Source organism: Ursus arctos, unplaced genomic scaffold (genome assembly GCF_023065955.2).
Source record: "Ursus arctos isolate Adak ecotype North America unplaced genomic scaffold, UrsArc2.0 scaffold_16, whole genome shotgun sequence".
Classification (NCBI taxonomy): Eukaryota; Metazoa; Chordata; class Mammalia; order Carnivora; family Ursidae; genus Ursus; species Ursus arctos.
In genome coordinates this window covers 27,386,855-27,401,833 of record NW_026622830.1, presented here as the reverse complement: position 1 = coordinate 27,401,833, position 14,979 = coordinate 27,386,855, and the positions used below count along the sequence as shown (strand labels likewise).

The window sequence follows — 14,979 nt, the reverse complement described above, 5'->3', positions numbered from 1 at the left end:
TGAATGAAAGATTTTTATAGTGAACGCTTGTATACCCAACACCTAGATTCTACCATAACATGTTTCTGTACCTATTTATCACATATTTATCCATCCCTCTATGAATCCATCCTTTTATACCACATTTCAGAATGGCAGACATCACTACCATTCCCTCTAAATACATATTACAATTTCGTATTTGTTTATACTCTTGTACCCGACAACACTGTCAAGATACAGACTATGACCACCATCTCAGAAAATTCCTTTATGCCCTTTCTCAGTCCCCACTCTACCCCCACAGGCAGCAATCGTTTTATTTTCCTCCTGTGTATTGCCTGTTACTTCTGAATTAAATCTAAATGAGACCCTGTACTGGGTGCTCTTGCATTCAGCACTCAGTGTGATACCTTCACGCAGAAACACAGGGATGCCGTTCTCACTGAACTTCAAGTTAGGCAGGACTGTGACTAGGTTACAAGGTGAAGGGACTTTGCAGATGTGATTATGCTATGGACCCTGAAGTGGGGAGATTACCATGAATTATATGGGTAGGTAGGTCCAGTATAATCACGAGAGTCCTTAGGAGTCAGGGGAAAAACATCTGAAGATGCCTTGCTTGCTGGCTTTGAGGATGGAAGAAGGGACTAGAAGCCAAGAGCTGTCGTGGCCTCTAGAAGCTGGAAAACACAAGGAAATATTTCTCCTCTGGGGCCTCTGGAAGGAACCAGCCTGGCTAACACTTTGGTTTTAGCCCGACGAGACCCATTTTGGACTTCTAACCTCCAGAACTAAGATGATAAATGTGTATTGTTTTTAAGCCACTAACTTTGTGGTAGTTTGTTACAGCAAGAAGAGGAAACTAATAGGGAGCCTTTGTTTCTCTTTAATTAAAAAAAAAATTTTTTTTTAAATATTTTTAAGGGGCACCTGGATGGCTCAGTTGGCTAAGCATCTGACCCTTTTTTTTTTTTTTTAAGATTTTATTTATTTATTGGACAGAGAGAGACACAGTGAGAGAGGGAACACCAGCAGGGGGAGTGGGAGAGGGAGAAGCGGGCTTCCTGCTGAGCAGGAAGCCCGATGTGGGGCTTGATCCCAGGACCCTGGGACCATGACCTGAACCGAAGGCAGACGCTTACAATGACTGAGCCATCCAGGCGCCCCTAAGCATCTGACTCTTGATTTCAGCTCAGGGTCCTGGGATCGAGCCCTGCATCGGGCTCCACGCAGAGCGCAGAGCCCACTTAAGATTCTCCCCCTGCCCCTCCCCCTGCTCGCTCGTGCACACACTCTGTCTCTGTCACTCAAATAAATAAATAAAATCTTCAAAAAAAAGATTTTAGTACTGGGGATGATCTTTACATCCATCATGGGGCTCAAACTCACAACCATGAGATCAAGAGTTACATGCCCTACCTCCTGAGCCAGCCAGGAGCCCCTCTCTTAGTTTTAATGTGTAACAGTTTTTTGTTTGTTTTTTAAGGTTTATTTATTCATTTTAGAGAGAGAGCACAAGCGGGAGGGGCAGAGGGAGAGCAGAGAGAATACCCAGCAGACTGCACACTGAGCCTGGAGCCTGACACAGGGCTCGATCCCACAACCTCGAGATCACAACCTGAGCCAAAACGAAGAGTCCACTGCTTAACTGACTGCGCCACGCAGGCGCCCTGCTGGATGGTCTTTATAACTATGTTGAAGAGGGCTATAAGTAAGATCAAATGAATGTACGAAATTTACTTAACCACCTTGCTAAAGGATAATTTTTCTTTTTTTAGAAAGTAAAATCGTGACTCAAATACAAAGCGAACACGTTAAAGATTTTATTTAACTTGTTCATTAATGAGAGAACAAGTAAGATGTTTTAATTGGTTCAAAGGAGAATCCAAAGAACAAATAAAAATATAATTAGCTCAGTAAGAATGCTGAAAAATTTGCTTGGTAGATATATAACTGGCAAAATTAGCCAATATCCACAGAGTAATAATCAGTTACATTTAGGACTTTACAGGGTGCAGTTTGCATATGTATGGACACGAATCACCTACATGATGTGTTTCCCTCAGTTTACATCATTATAAAGTAGCTTAAAGTGTGTGGGGGCTAGATAAAACAGTCCCAGTGGGACAGGGGGACCTGTTTCAAAGTCTTTCACAGTGTTTCCTGATGCCCTGTAGTTGGATACTTGGGGAATGCCAATTCTTTGCTTTTATTAGAACAAAAAGCCAATACGTCTTTGCATGTGTTAATTTTTTTCTTTCCTAAATACCCTGATTCTATAGGATAACATACTAGAAGCGGGATTGTAGGGTCAAAAGAGATTTTGACTTTCAATTCACATTGCCAAGTTGTATGAACCTTTTTCTCACACATGGAAAACAAACCCGACCCATGTCCTGCCGCAGAAAATACCACTTCTATGGGCTACTAAAAAAAACCTCAAACTTTCTTTTCCAGATGCCCCCCCACCCACCCACTTTTCCCTTATGTTCACTAGCGAGACTGAATCTGTGGAGAACTGACTGGTTTGAACCAATCGAGGACTCTCCCAGTACTGGGGAGGGGCTTAGGCACCCCTGAAGCCCAGAGCCCTTGAGCCCCATAACAGGGTCAGGTTCTATTAAAGAAGCAAGGGTATCCTTGGGCCTGGCTAGAACTGGTTTATGTTTCTACTGACTGTATTTTCATTGTTCTCCTTGTTTTATTTTTGAGAAGCATGGTGGTTGTATTCACAGTCGTAGGATTCAGGAAAACTTCTGATTCTGCTTCTGACCATTGCTGACTAAGGCTTAAACACCAAATGACACGGTTTCTATGGTTTTCCATTCATTGAATGGACTTGGGGTGGGGACCATGGGTGGTGGGTCAAAGTTCAACTCTAAAATTATAATTATTTTAAATGTAATGATCATATGAGAAACTTTCTGTAGGAAAGCAGCCACCCCCCCCCATTAACCATTAACCATGATGACCGTTTGACTACAAGTAAGCATCCTGTCGACCCCCGACTTGTTCCAGGAAATGGCTGGCCAGAGAAAACCCTCCGCCCTTTCCTCTTTTGAAATGTCCCCAAACTGCTCACTTGCCCCCTTGCCGCTAACCAAGGATGGCCAAATGTATTGGAAGACCCACGAGTCTCCCTCACTCCACTAATCCTAACCTTGTGGAATGGTTTTCACTGAGACAGCGTTTCCTTTTTGCTCAATGAAATGTACTCCCTGACACCTTTGAACCCCTGCAGGGTGATGGCAGAAGGGTTCTCTTGCTGCAAGTTTATGAATAAACAAGTTTTGTTAATATTGTTTTGGACCTAGATTTGTCTTTGACACGTGGGATGTGTGTCTATAAGCATACTGCCCTGAACGCGTGCCTGCTTCCTGGATATATGTGGGTTCACTCTGATTGACCGTGTTGGACTGCAGTGGTCTCTTAGATGCCATAGGTTAGGGGTTCTCATTCAACCCTCTAATTAAATTCAGTGAATTAATGAGGGACAGCTGACACCAAAATGGATTAAAATAAAAATGCCAAGGGCAGCACTCCCCTGGCGTCTGCCCAGAGTGTGTCTGATGAGTTCCTCTGAGTTCCCTGAGTTCCATGAATGCACAGGGCAGATTGATGACGGACCCATCAGAGGCTGGGCTTGCTGCAGCAGCTGCCCCGCAGGGCACACAGGAAAGCAGCTGTCAGCTTTATTAGGAAGGTAGAAGTATTTGCCAGTGGGTATGTAGAACGGGTACAGTATTGGATCCGTGTGCTAATTACCACTGTAGTTTGCCTATTTTAAAATTAATTCATACATTTCTGAAGGCAGTACATGCCCAAGATTTAGGGAAATAAATTCAGTTAACCACAGGGTGTATTTATGGTATGCCAGCCTCATGATTAATGATTTTCTAGGTGTCAGGAGTAAATACAGGATAGGACCAAGAAAGGCACTGCTGGCAAGGACTTAAAATTCTAACAGAGACCCCAAAAATAAATAATGTCAGGTATCCAAAGTATGAAGTGAAGTAGCCAAGTGAGGCTTGGAGGGAAACTGTTCCAGGCTGATGGAACAGCAAGTATAAAGGTTCAGGGTGGTGAGTTAAGAGTGTTGGGAAGACGATAAGGACCAATATGGGGAGAGCAGAAGTATGAAGGACAGGATTGGGCAGGAGCCAGGTAAGGCATTAATGTGACAGGTATCGTGAGCATGAGGATGTCATTGGTGGATTTCAGCAGAGGACTGAGGTCTAGTTGTTTTTATTATTTTTTTAATTTTTTAAAAGATTTTTATTTATTTATTTGACAGAGATAGAGACAGCCAGTGAGAGAGGGAACACAAGCAGGGGGAGTGGGAGAGGAAGAAGCAGGCTCATCGCGGAGGAGCCTGATGTGAGGCTCGATCCCAGAACGCCGGGATCACGCCCTGAGCTGAAGGCAGACGCTTAACCGCTGTGCTACCCAGGCGCCCCTAGTTGTTTTTAAAAGATGTCTCTGGAGGGGCTCTGGAATGGCTCATTGGTTGGGTTTCTGACTCTTGGTTTTGGCTCAGGTCCTGATCTCATGGGTCATGGGATCAAGCCCTGTGTTGGGTTCTACACTCTGAGGGGAGTCTGCTTGAGGTTCTCTCTCTCTCTGCCCTTCCCCCTCCAGCATGAGTGCACTCTCTCTCTCTCTCATTCTCCCTCTCTCAAATAAATAAATCTCAAAAAAAAAAAAAAAAAAAAGATGTCTCTGGAAAGTGGAAAATAGACTGAAGGGGCTTATGGTAGCCAGTCTCCAAAAATGGCCCCCAGTGATTCCTCCACTCCCCTTGAGTCTGGGCTGGCCTTGTGGCTGCTTTGACCTGTAGAAGATAGTAGAAGGAATGTTCTGGGACTTCCAAGCTCAGGCCTTAAGAGAATTCCCTTCTTCTTGGAACGCTAGCTCTTGGGTCCAAGCTATACAGAGAGGCCCCATGGAAGAGAATTGAGACCCACACCACAGCCCAGAGTCCCAGCTGAGAACCCAGCTAACTGCCAGTACCAACTGCCAGAGAAGATGAGTGAGCCACTTGGACATTCTGCCCACAAATGCCTACAGCCCCAGCAACATCACATGAATAGAGGAACCACCTCCCTCAGCTCAGGAGAACCAAAGAATTAAGAGATTTCACAAATTGGTCTTGAAGTAGTTTATTTCATAGCAATGGAAAACTGAAATGGGGGCAAGGGTGGAAGCAGGACACCAGTGAGCCAGCTGTTGGGGTCATTTAGGTCCGAGATAACAGAGGCCTTGACCAGACTGGTAGAAGTGAGGATAGTAAGTAGTCAGATTCAGGGTACACTTTATCAATGTAACTTTTAGCCAGGACTGAGGGAAACGTCAGTAGAAAATAAGCAGCTCCTTGCCTGACTCTCCTAACTCCAGACCACTCCTTAGAAACAACTGTTTAAAACTCTAAGTTCTCTCTTTGATAGTGACTGCCATTTTGCACCAATTGCTTGTACTGGTTTGGTGGTGGTGGTGAGGATTAAGAAACAAAACAAAGGGGTGCCTGGGTGGCTCAGTTGGTTAAGCATCTGACTCTTAGTTTTGGCTCAGGTCATGGTCTCATGGGTTGTGGGATTGAACCCTGCATTGGGACTCTGTGCTCAGTGGGGAGTCTGCTCAAAGATTCTCCCTCTGCCCCTCCCCTATTCTCTCTTTCTCTCTCTCTCTCTCTAAAATAAATAAATAAATCTTAAAAAAATAAAAGAAGGGGCAGCTGGGTGGCTCAGTCGGTTAAGCAGCAGACTCTTGATTTCAGCTTAGGTATGGTCTCGGGGTCCTGGGATCAAGTCCTGTGTCAGGCTCTATGCTTAGTGGGGAGTCTGCTTGAGGATTCTCTCCCTCTCCCTCTGCCTCTCCCCACCCCACCCCTGTCAAATAAATAAATAAATCTTTTTTAAAAATCTCAAAGACAGGCCACCTGGGTGGCTCAGTCAGTTAAACGTCTGCCTTTGGCTCAGGTCATGATCCCAGGGTCTTGGGATCGAGCCCTGCATCGGGGCTGAGTGGGGACTCAGCGAGGAGCCTGCTTCTCCATCTCCCCCTGTCTGCTGCTCTCCCTACTTGTGCTCTCTTTCTGTCAAATAAATAAAGTTTAAAAAAAAAATCTCAAAGACATAAAGACAAAGGAAATGATTAATAGATGTGACCATAAAAAAAAAAACTATATCCTGAAAGACACCATAACCAAAAGATAAGGCATAATGAAGAGAAAACATTTGTAAAATATTAAAATCTCATACCCTAAACATATAGTAACATATAAACAATTATAAAAATACAAAATAAATATATAAAATAAATAATAAACAATTATAAAGAAAATGACAATCTAATAGGTGACACAATTAAGCCACTCTAAGAATTTCACATTACATTGCTTTGTCTTGATACCTCACTTTTAGGTATCTTCTCATGTGGCCTCATCCTCCAGTAGATGTGCCCCACCTTCACAACATGCTGTGAGTTCCATAGTGGTCTCTGATCCAGAAGGTCAAGGGAGATACTTCAAGGCTTCTTAAAAGCCTTGGCGGTGGAACTCACACAGTATCACTTCTGCCATGTTCTGTTGGTTAGAACAAGTCACGCGGCCAGCCCAGACTGAAGGGGATGAAGAAATAGACTCCTGTCACTGGGAGGAACAGCGAAGTCACATCACAAAGGGGAATGGTAGAAGGGAGTTGTGATTCACTGGGGACCATTACTTTAATACTCTACCACGTGATATCCAAAAATGTCTTTCGTCTACCCTCACAATTGAGTGATAGTTTAGTTGAGAATATGATTGTAGATTTCTAGTTATTTTCCCTAAGAATGAAGGCATTGCTGCATTGTCTTCTAGTTTCCAGTGTTGTTGAGAAGGGTGACGCCATTTTGATTTATTTCTTTATATGCGATTGCTTTTATTCCTCTGAAATCTTCCAGAATCTTCTGCTTATCTGTGGTATGATGAAATTTCATAATACGGCCTTGTGTGGGTCTTCTTTTTTTTTCTTTTCTTTATCTTCTGCTGTTTTGCACTTACTATCTTGGGCATTTAGAAGGTCACTTTAATCTGGAAATGTGTTCTTTAGTTTGAAAGTTTTTCATGTATAATTTTTTTGATAGCTAAATTTTCTACAAATACGTTTTCTCACAAAACATATTAAAAGAGTGGCATTAGGGTGCCTGAGTGACTCAGTTAAGTGTCCAACTCTTGATTTCAGCTCAGGTCATGATCTCAGGGTTGTGAGATTGAGTCCTGTGTCGGGCTCCACGCTGAGCGTGGAGCCTGCTTAAGATTCTCTCTCCCCTTCTGCCCCCTCCACCATGCTCACACACTTCTCTCTCTCTCTGAAAAAATAAAAAAGAGTGTCATTATTTTACATTTTTTTGCAAATCTCTTTAATGCCTGGCTTAATAGAAGACAGCTGAATTCTCACATCTACTTCTGTATTCCATCTGTTGCAATATGTTGTTTTGGTTGCAGTATATGAAGAAATTCTGACTAGGCACATTTTAAAAGGAGCTTGTGTCTGAACAGATAGATAATACAGAAACCAATATAACTAGAAACCTGGCAACCATCTATTTACCTTAGGACTTTGCTAAATGGGAAATATTCATTCGTCTTTTTATTTTTTTTTATTTTTTTATTTTTTAAAGATTTTATTTATTTATGTGACAGAGAGACAGCCAGCGAGAGAGGGAACACAGCAGGGGGAGTGGGAGAGGAAGAAGCAGGCTCACAGCGGAAGAGCCTGATGTGGGACTCGATCCCGGATCGCCAGGATCACGCCCTGAGCCAAAGGCAGACGCTTTAACAACTGCGCCACCCAGGCGCCCCTCATTCGTCTTTTTAAAAAGAATATATCCAAACTTGCACTGGTAGAAAACAAAACTGGCTTTGTTTTTCTGTATAAAAACCACTTAGCACTTCATTTTTGAGTCTGAGTGCAGAATTTTGTGAGGACAGCAGTCAGAGAAATCATGTATCCACTTTGTACATGTAACTAGACAGGAGAGAATCTACAAGGTCAGGTCACCCTGTAGCTAGTGTGTCACTTGCCATCACAAAGTGAATCAGCCACCCAGAGTACCAAATTTCTTCTACTGTGGATGTGAGTGCATGGGTTGGACAGAAAACAGAACCTGAGGATGTGGATAAGAGTGTTTGGTGAGGTATGCAATTCATCACAAGCCACCAGGAATTCAACATGGAGGGATGGCGTTAGTTACGCGTCACTGCGATCTGATAGTTATGCTTGCATAAAATGAAAAGCATGTCCATACTCCTGTTACTGATGCAGAGGACACAGCAATATAAGACCAAAGCTGCAAACCCCTAAAACTCCCTGCTAAGAGAATGACTGCTTTTGAATACTTTGGTCTGAACCTGTGGTTAGTAAGTATATTGACAGAGCAGATCAATGCAGGTAAATCCAGAAGAAACCTTCTTTTTATTCTGAAATTGTATCCTACCCATGCCTTGAAGTAAGTACTAAGTGAGGCATCAAGGTTTTTCTCCCTTGGATCACAGAGAAGGAGCTCTGAGAGCAGAACATGGCTGTGGCAGGAGTTACTGTGGTCCATTGGCTCTTGGAACTTGCCAGGTAAGAGCAGAGAATGGCGACAGTCCAAACAGAAGCATACACAAAAATATAATGGAATCCTACTTAGCAGTGAAAAAGAATGAACTGCTGATACATTGGTGATACAGATGAATCCCACAGACACACTGAACAAAAGAAGGCAGACTTCTATCAAAAAGTACGTTCTGGGGGCCCCTGGGTGGCTCAATCAGTTAAGCATCTGCCTTCGGCTCAGGTCATAGTCCCAGGGTCCTGGGATTGAGCCCCACATTGGGCTCCCTACTCAGAGGGAAGCCCGCTTCTCCCTCTCCTCTCCGCTTGTACTCTCTCTTGCTATGTTGCTCGCTCTCAAATAAATAAATAAAATATCTTAAAAAGATAATATATTCTATGTGATTTTATCTGAAACTCTAGAAAAGGCAAGTCTAATCCATGGTGGCATAGGTCAGCACTGGTCTGAGGCCTGGGATGGGGGAGGGGAATTGCTTGGGAAGGGGCACAAGGGAAACTTTTGGGGAGATGGGAATGTTCTATATTTTGACTGTGGTTACATGGGTATATACCTTTGTTGAAACTCATGGAAATGTACACTTTAAGTGGATATGTTTTATTGCATGTAAATTATACCTCAAAAAGTTGACTTTAAAAAAAATACATGGGGTTTCCACTTCCAGACAAGATGAATAAGTGGATTCCACCCTATTCCTTCCACTTACTACAACTAAAAACTTGACAAAAATATCTAAAGCAACTATCAGACTCCTGATGGTGGAAAAAAGGTGAACTGGCTAGACAACCTGGGTCTCAAGGGATGACGTAGCTGGGAGTCTTCATAGGCTTTACTACTTACTAGATCCCAGCCTGGGCACCAGAGAAGGCCAAACCCAAAACTATCACCAAAGCACAAAGTCCCAATGAAAGCCCACCTTCTGGGGTCAAAGGGCTGGGAGGGACAGCAATGAAAGATAGACCTTTTGACAATGCTTGCTCTTCTCCGGGCAAACACCATGAAATAAGCCACAGCCCTCCCTCTGCAGAAGACTTTGGGGAGACTGTGGTGGGGAGCTTGTCCACCATCCCTGCTATGCACTACTGTGTGGGTAATCCTCTCTCTCCTTACCAGTGACAACTGTGATGTCGAGCTCTGTCAGCCCCACTCTGCACAAATGATCAGTGAGAATCCTCCTCCCTCTCCCAACCTCATGGGAGTGTTGTGACAGCAGGGTGGAGCCCTGCTGCTCTCCTTGCACTGTGCTAAGCAAAGGTAACAAAAGAGACAGCACCCACCCTCTCACAGCTGGAATGTGTGGGGAGAGTTACAGAGAAGAGGGAGCTGCAAAAAGAGATTGTTTCAATTTGTGTATGAAGTCCAGGGCACCCCCACCCCCAAGTGACCTATGTGTGAAACCCACCGGAATTAACAGAGTGAAAGCTTTGAGAACTGAACCATGATGTGGACTACTGTACTGTTTCAGATTGGCCTCTGGGCAGCGCACAGCAGGACAGACCAAAATAGTACTGGCGTAAAAACTAAGCTGACATTCAAGCTCACAGACCCCAAAAGTGAGCCATGATGTTCATTCTGAACTTGAACAGGTTGAATACATACTAACATAGTTTTTAAAAGGAACCAGTGACTCGTAATATAATACCCCAAAAGTCCAGGATAAAATCAAATCTTATGTGTCATACTAAAAGCCAGAAGAAGGCTGAACTGGAATGAGAAAGGGCAATCAACAGATGGCTAACATCTGGTGCCCGGCTGGCTCAGTCAGGACAGTGAGTGACTCTTGATCTTAGGGCCATGAACTCGAGCCCCACATTGGGCATAGAGCTTACCTTAATTTAAAAAAACAAAAAAACCGATGCTAACATCAAGATGGGACAGATGTTGGGATTATCTGACAAGGATTTTAAAGTAGCTATCCCCAAAAAAGGAGAAGAAAGAAAGGAAGAAAGAGAAAAGCTTCAGTGGGCAACCATGAATAGTCCTGAAACAGAAAAAGAGAAGATTTCAGCAAAGAAAATATAAAGAAAAGCCAGATGGAAATTCTAAATCTGAAAAATACAGTAACAACAAACTTAACTGGGTGGTCACTATGGCCCATCGGAGATGACAGAGGAAAGCAGTGACCTTGAAGATAGACCACTAAAAATTCTACAACTTGAACAAAGAAACAACAAAAGAACAAAATGAACAGAACTTCAGGGGACTATGGGAAAGTACCAAAATACATGTATGTCACTGGAATACCACAAGAAGCAGAGAAGGAGTGCAGTGCAGAAAATATACTTAAATAATAGCTGAAAGCTTCCCAAATTTGGCAAAAGACATAAACCTACAGATTAAAGAAGCTGCGAGAACCCCAAACCAAGAAATCATAAAAATCCTAAGACAGTATACACTAACAGCCAAATTCATAGAGACAGAGAATAGAATAGTGGTTTCCAAGAGTGAGGGATGAAAGAAACCTGGAGATATTTGGTCAAATGTTAACAAACTTTCAGTTAGAAGTTGAATAAGTTTTGGGGATCTAACATACAGCAAGGTGACTATAGTTAACAATACTGTATTATGTACCTGGAAGTTGCTAAGAGAGTAGATCTTAAATGGTCTCACCAGAAAAAAAAAAAAGAAGAAATAGTAATCATGCAAAATGATGGAGGTGTTAACTAACCCTATTGTGGTCATCACTTTGCAATATATAAGTATGTCAGATCATCACATTGTACACCCTAAGGTTACACAGTGTTATATGTTATATCTCAATAAAGCTGGAAAAAATAAAAAGTGAAAAAATAATGAAAAAAAAACTAGAACAATGTCTAGGAACTGTGGGCATGGGCTGCTGGGGTTGGTGAAGGATCTCAAGATGGGTGGGAGAAACTTGCTCTAAAAGCCATTGACTGGGTAGCTTTTGGGGAGATCATACCCCCAAACCAGAAGGCCATTGCTAACTTCTGAAATTCTGGAATGAGACCCTTACCTCCAGGTTGGCTACTGTCCCTGAGAAGCAACCTGCTACTGACTGGGCTTACTACAAGGCCAATGTGGCAAAGGCTGTCTTGGTAGATAACTTTGAGAAGAAGTTTAATGCCCTGAAGTTTTCTGCCAGAGGATAAATATACTGTTCAGGTGGATGGTGAAGGAAAGGAAGATGTGAAAAGTTGTGCTGAGTTTTTGTCTCTCTCAAAGGCCAGGATTGAGGAAAATGAAAAAGAGCTAGAGAAGATGAAGAATGTAATTCCATGTGATCAGATGACCATTGAGGACCTGATGCAGTCTTCCCAGAAACCAAGTTAGACAAGAAGAAGTATCCCTATTGGCCTCACAAGCCAACCGAATATTTATAAACTTGAGTTGGGGAGAAAGTTCTGGCCCTCCTATCGTAAACGCTAGAAGTTAAAAATAATTATATAGGGACGCCTGGGTGGCTCAGTCAGTTAAGTGACTGCCTTCGGCTCTGGTATGATCCCGGGGTCCTGAGATTGAGCCCCCACGTCAGGCTCCCTACTCAGCGGGGAGCTCACTTCTCCTTCTCCCTCTGCCACTCTCTCTGCTTGTGCTCCCTTTCTCTCAAATAAATAAATAAAATCTTTATAAAGATAATATATAGTAAAAAAAAAAGTGTAAAGTACACAAAACAGAAAAACTAGAAGGAGAAGACAGAGAAAGCAGAAGTAGTGGTAATGGCAGTTTTCTAAAATCAATGATCGACACCAGACCACAAATTCAGGAAGCTCAGAAAATACCAAGCAGAGTAAATACCAAAAATCTACACCTAAGCGTATCATATTCAAATTATAGGAAAACCAGTGTCTGGTTGGCTCAGAAGAGCATGCAACTCTCGATCTCAGTGTTGCCAGTTGGAGCTCCATGTTGCGTGTAGAGATTACTTAAAAAAGTAAATAAACTTAAAAAAAAAAGAAAGAAAAGTCAAATTGCAGGAAAACAAAGGGAAAATCTTGAAAGAAGCCAAAGGGGAACAAAATGCACCTTACCTATTGAGGAACAAGGATGAGAACTACATGAGACTTCTCCTTAGAAACCATGCAAGCAAGAACAGAGTGGAGTGAAATATTTCAAGTGTTGAAAGAAAAACACCAGCTGAGAATTCTGTATCCAGCAAAATTATCATTCAAAAGTGTAGGAGTAATAGTCTTAGACGAACAAAACTGAAGGAATTTGTGGCCAGTAAACCTGGCTTGCAAGAGATATTAAAAGTTCTTCAGGGGCGCCTGGGTGGCTCAGTCGTTACGCATCTGCCTTCGGCTCAGGGCATGATCCCAGGTTCCTGGGATCGAGCCCCACGTCAGGCTCCTCCGCTGGGAGCCTGCTTCTTCCTCTCCCACTCCCCTACTTGTGTTCCCTCTCTCACTGGCTCCCTGTCAAATAAATAAAATCTTCAAAAAAAATTTATAAAAAAAAAAAGTTCTTCAGAGAGAAGTAAAATGATAATAGGTTGGAAACTCAGATCTATATAAATGAAGGTAAAATAAAATTGTTGTTTGGGGGTGCCTGGCTGGCTCAGTCAATAGAGCATGCGACTCTTGATCTCCAGGTCCTGAGTTTAAGCCGCATGTTGGGCATGGAGCCTAATTAAAAAAAAAAAAAATCTTTGGTATTTGTATACTTACCTAATCTTATAGATAACTCTTTGTTCAAAGTAATGATAGCAACAACGAACTGGGTGATTATAGCATATGGGTAAGTGAAGGGAGTGGCAGCAATGTTTTAAGGGATGGTGGGGGGGAGGAATTGGAGCTACTCTGTTACAAGACACCTGCACTACCCAGGAAATGGTGTAGTGTTATTTGAAGTGTACTTACATGCAGATAATCAAATCATTATGTTACATACCTGAAACTAATATGTCAATTATACATCCAATTTTTAAAAAGTGGACTTACATTAGTTGTAAACATACATCGCACACTTTAGGGAAACCACTAACGATTTTCTTAAAGAAGTAATTGATATGCTAAAAGGAGAGAAACTGGAAACATATAAAATGAAAACTTGAGAAGTCAGAGGGCAAGTTTTAAAAAATCAAAGAACAAAGAAAAAGTGGAATGAATACAAAACAGTTACAGACATAGAAATTAAATTAATCCAAATATATCAATAATTACTTCAAATGTTGAATGGTCTAAATACAGCAATTAAAGGATCAATTGAAATCCCTCGTCACGGTGGATAAAAACAAGACTCAATGACATGTCCACAAGAAGCCCACTTTAACTGTAAAGACACAGATACAAAGTGAAGGGCTGGAGAAGGATATTCCATCGCTAACGTTAATCAGAGTAAAGCTGGGGTAGCTATATTGATTTCAGACAAAGCCGACTTCAGATCGAGGAAAATTATCAGGGGTAAAGAGGGGCATTACATAATAATGAAGGATGAAAATGAAAAATCCTTCATTTGTATGCGCTTAACAGCAGACTGACAAAATATGCAAGGCAAAGACTGCTAGAACTGCAAGGAGAAATAGATGAATTAACTGTTACCAACACCCCTCAATCAGTGATTCACACATCCAGCAGGCAGAAAATCAGTAAGGATCTGTAGTTGAACTGAAGAGCACCAAAGATCCTTAGATCTAATGGACATTTATGGAATACTTGACAGCAGCAGAATAGACATTCTTAGAAAGCTCATGTGGAACATTCATCAAAATAGACCACATTCTGGACCATAAAACCCACCAGAACAAATTTGAAAGAATAGAAATCAAACAAGGTTTGCTGTTAGACCACAGTGGAAATCAGTAACAGAAAGATAGCTGGAAAATCTCAACATATTTGGAGATTAAGTAACTTCTAAATAATGCATGGATCAAAGAAGTCTCAAGAAATGTAGAAATATCCAGAGTTAAATGAAAATACAACTTATCAGGGGCGCCTGGGTAGCGCAGTCGTTAAAGCGTCTGCCTTCGGCTCAGGGCGTGATCCCGGCATTCCGGGATCGAGTCCCACATCGGGCTCCTCCGCTGGGAGCCTGCTTCTTCCTCTCCCACTCCCCCTGCTGTGTTCCCTCTCTCGCTGGCTGTCTCTCTATCACATAAATAAATAAAATCTTAAAAAAAAAAAAAGAAAATACAACTTATCAAAATGTATGAAAAGCCATGGTTAGAGGGAAATTTATTGCATTAAATATATATATCAGAAAAGAAGATATGAAATCAGTTATCTAAGCTTCCACCTTAAGAAACTAGAAGTGTCCATTGACTGATGACTAAAGAAGATGTGGTGTATATATACAATAGACTATTACCCAGTGATCAAAAAGAATGAAATCTTGCCATTTGCAACAACATGGGTGGAACTAGAACGTATTATGCTAAGCAAAATAAGAATGAGTCAGAGAAAGACAAATATCATATGATTTCACTCATAAGTGGAGCTTAAG

At 42.1% G+C, this 14,979-nt stretch overlaps 1 pseudogene; it reads left to right on the top strand.

Annotated features, from left to right (window-relative positions):
- Positions 1-10,760: 10,760 nt before the first annotated feature.
- Positions 10,761-12,220, top strand: LOC113258256 (ATP synthase subunit d, mitochondrial-like; annotated as a pseudogene).
- The last annotated feature ends 2,759 nt before the right edge of the window (positions 12,221-14,979 follow it).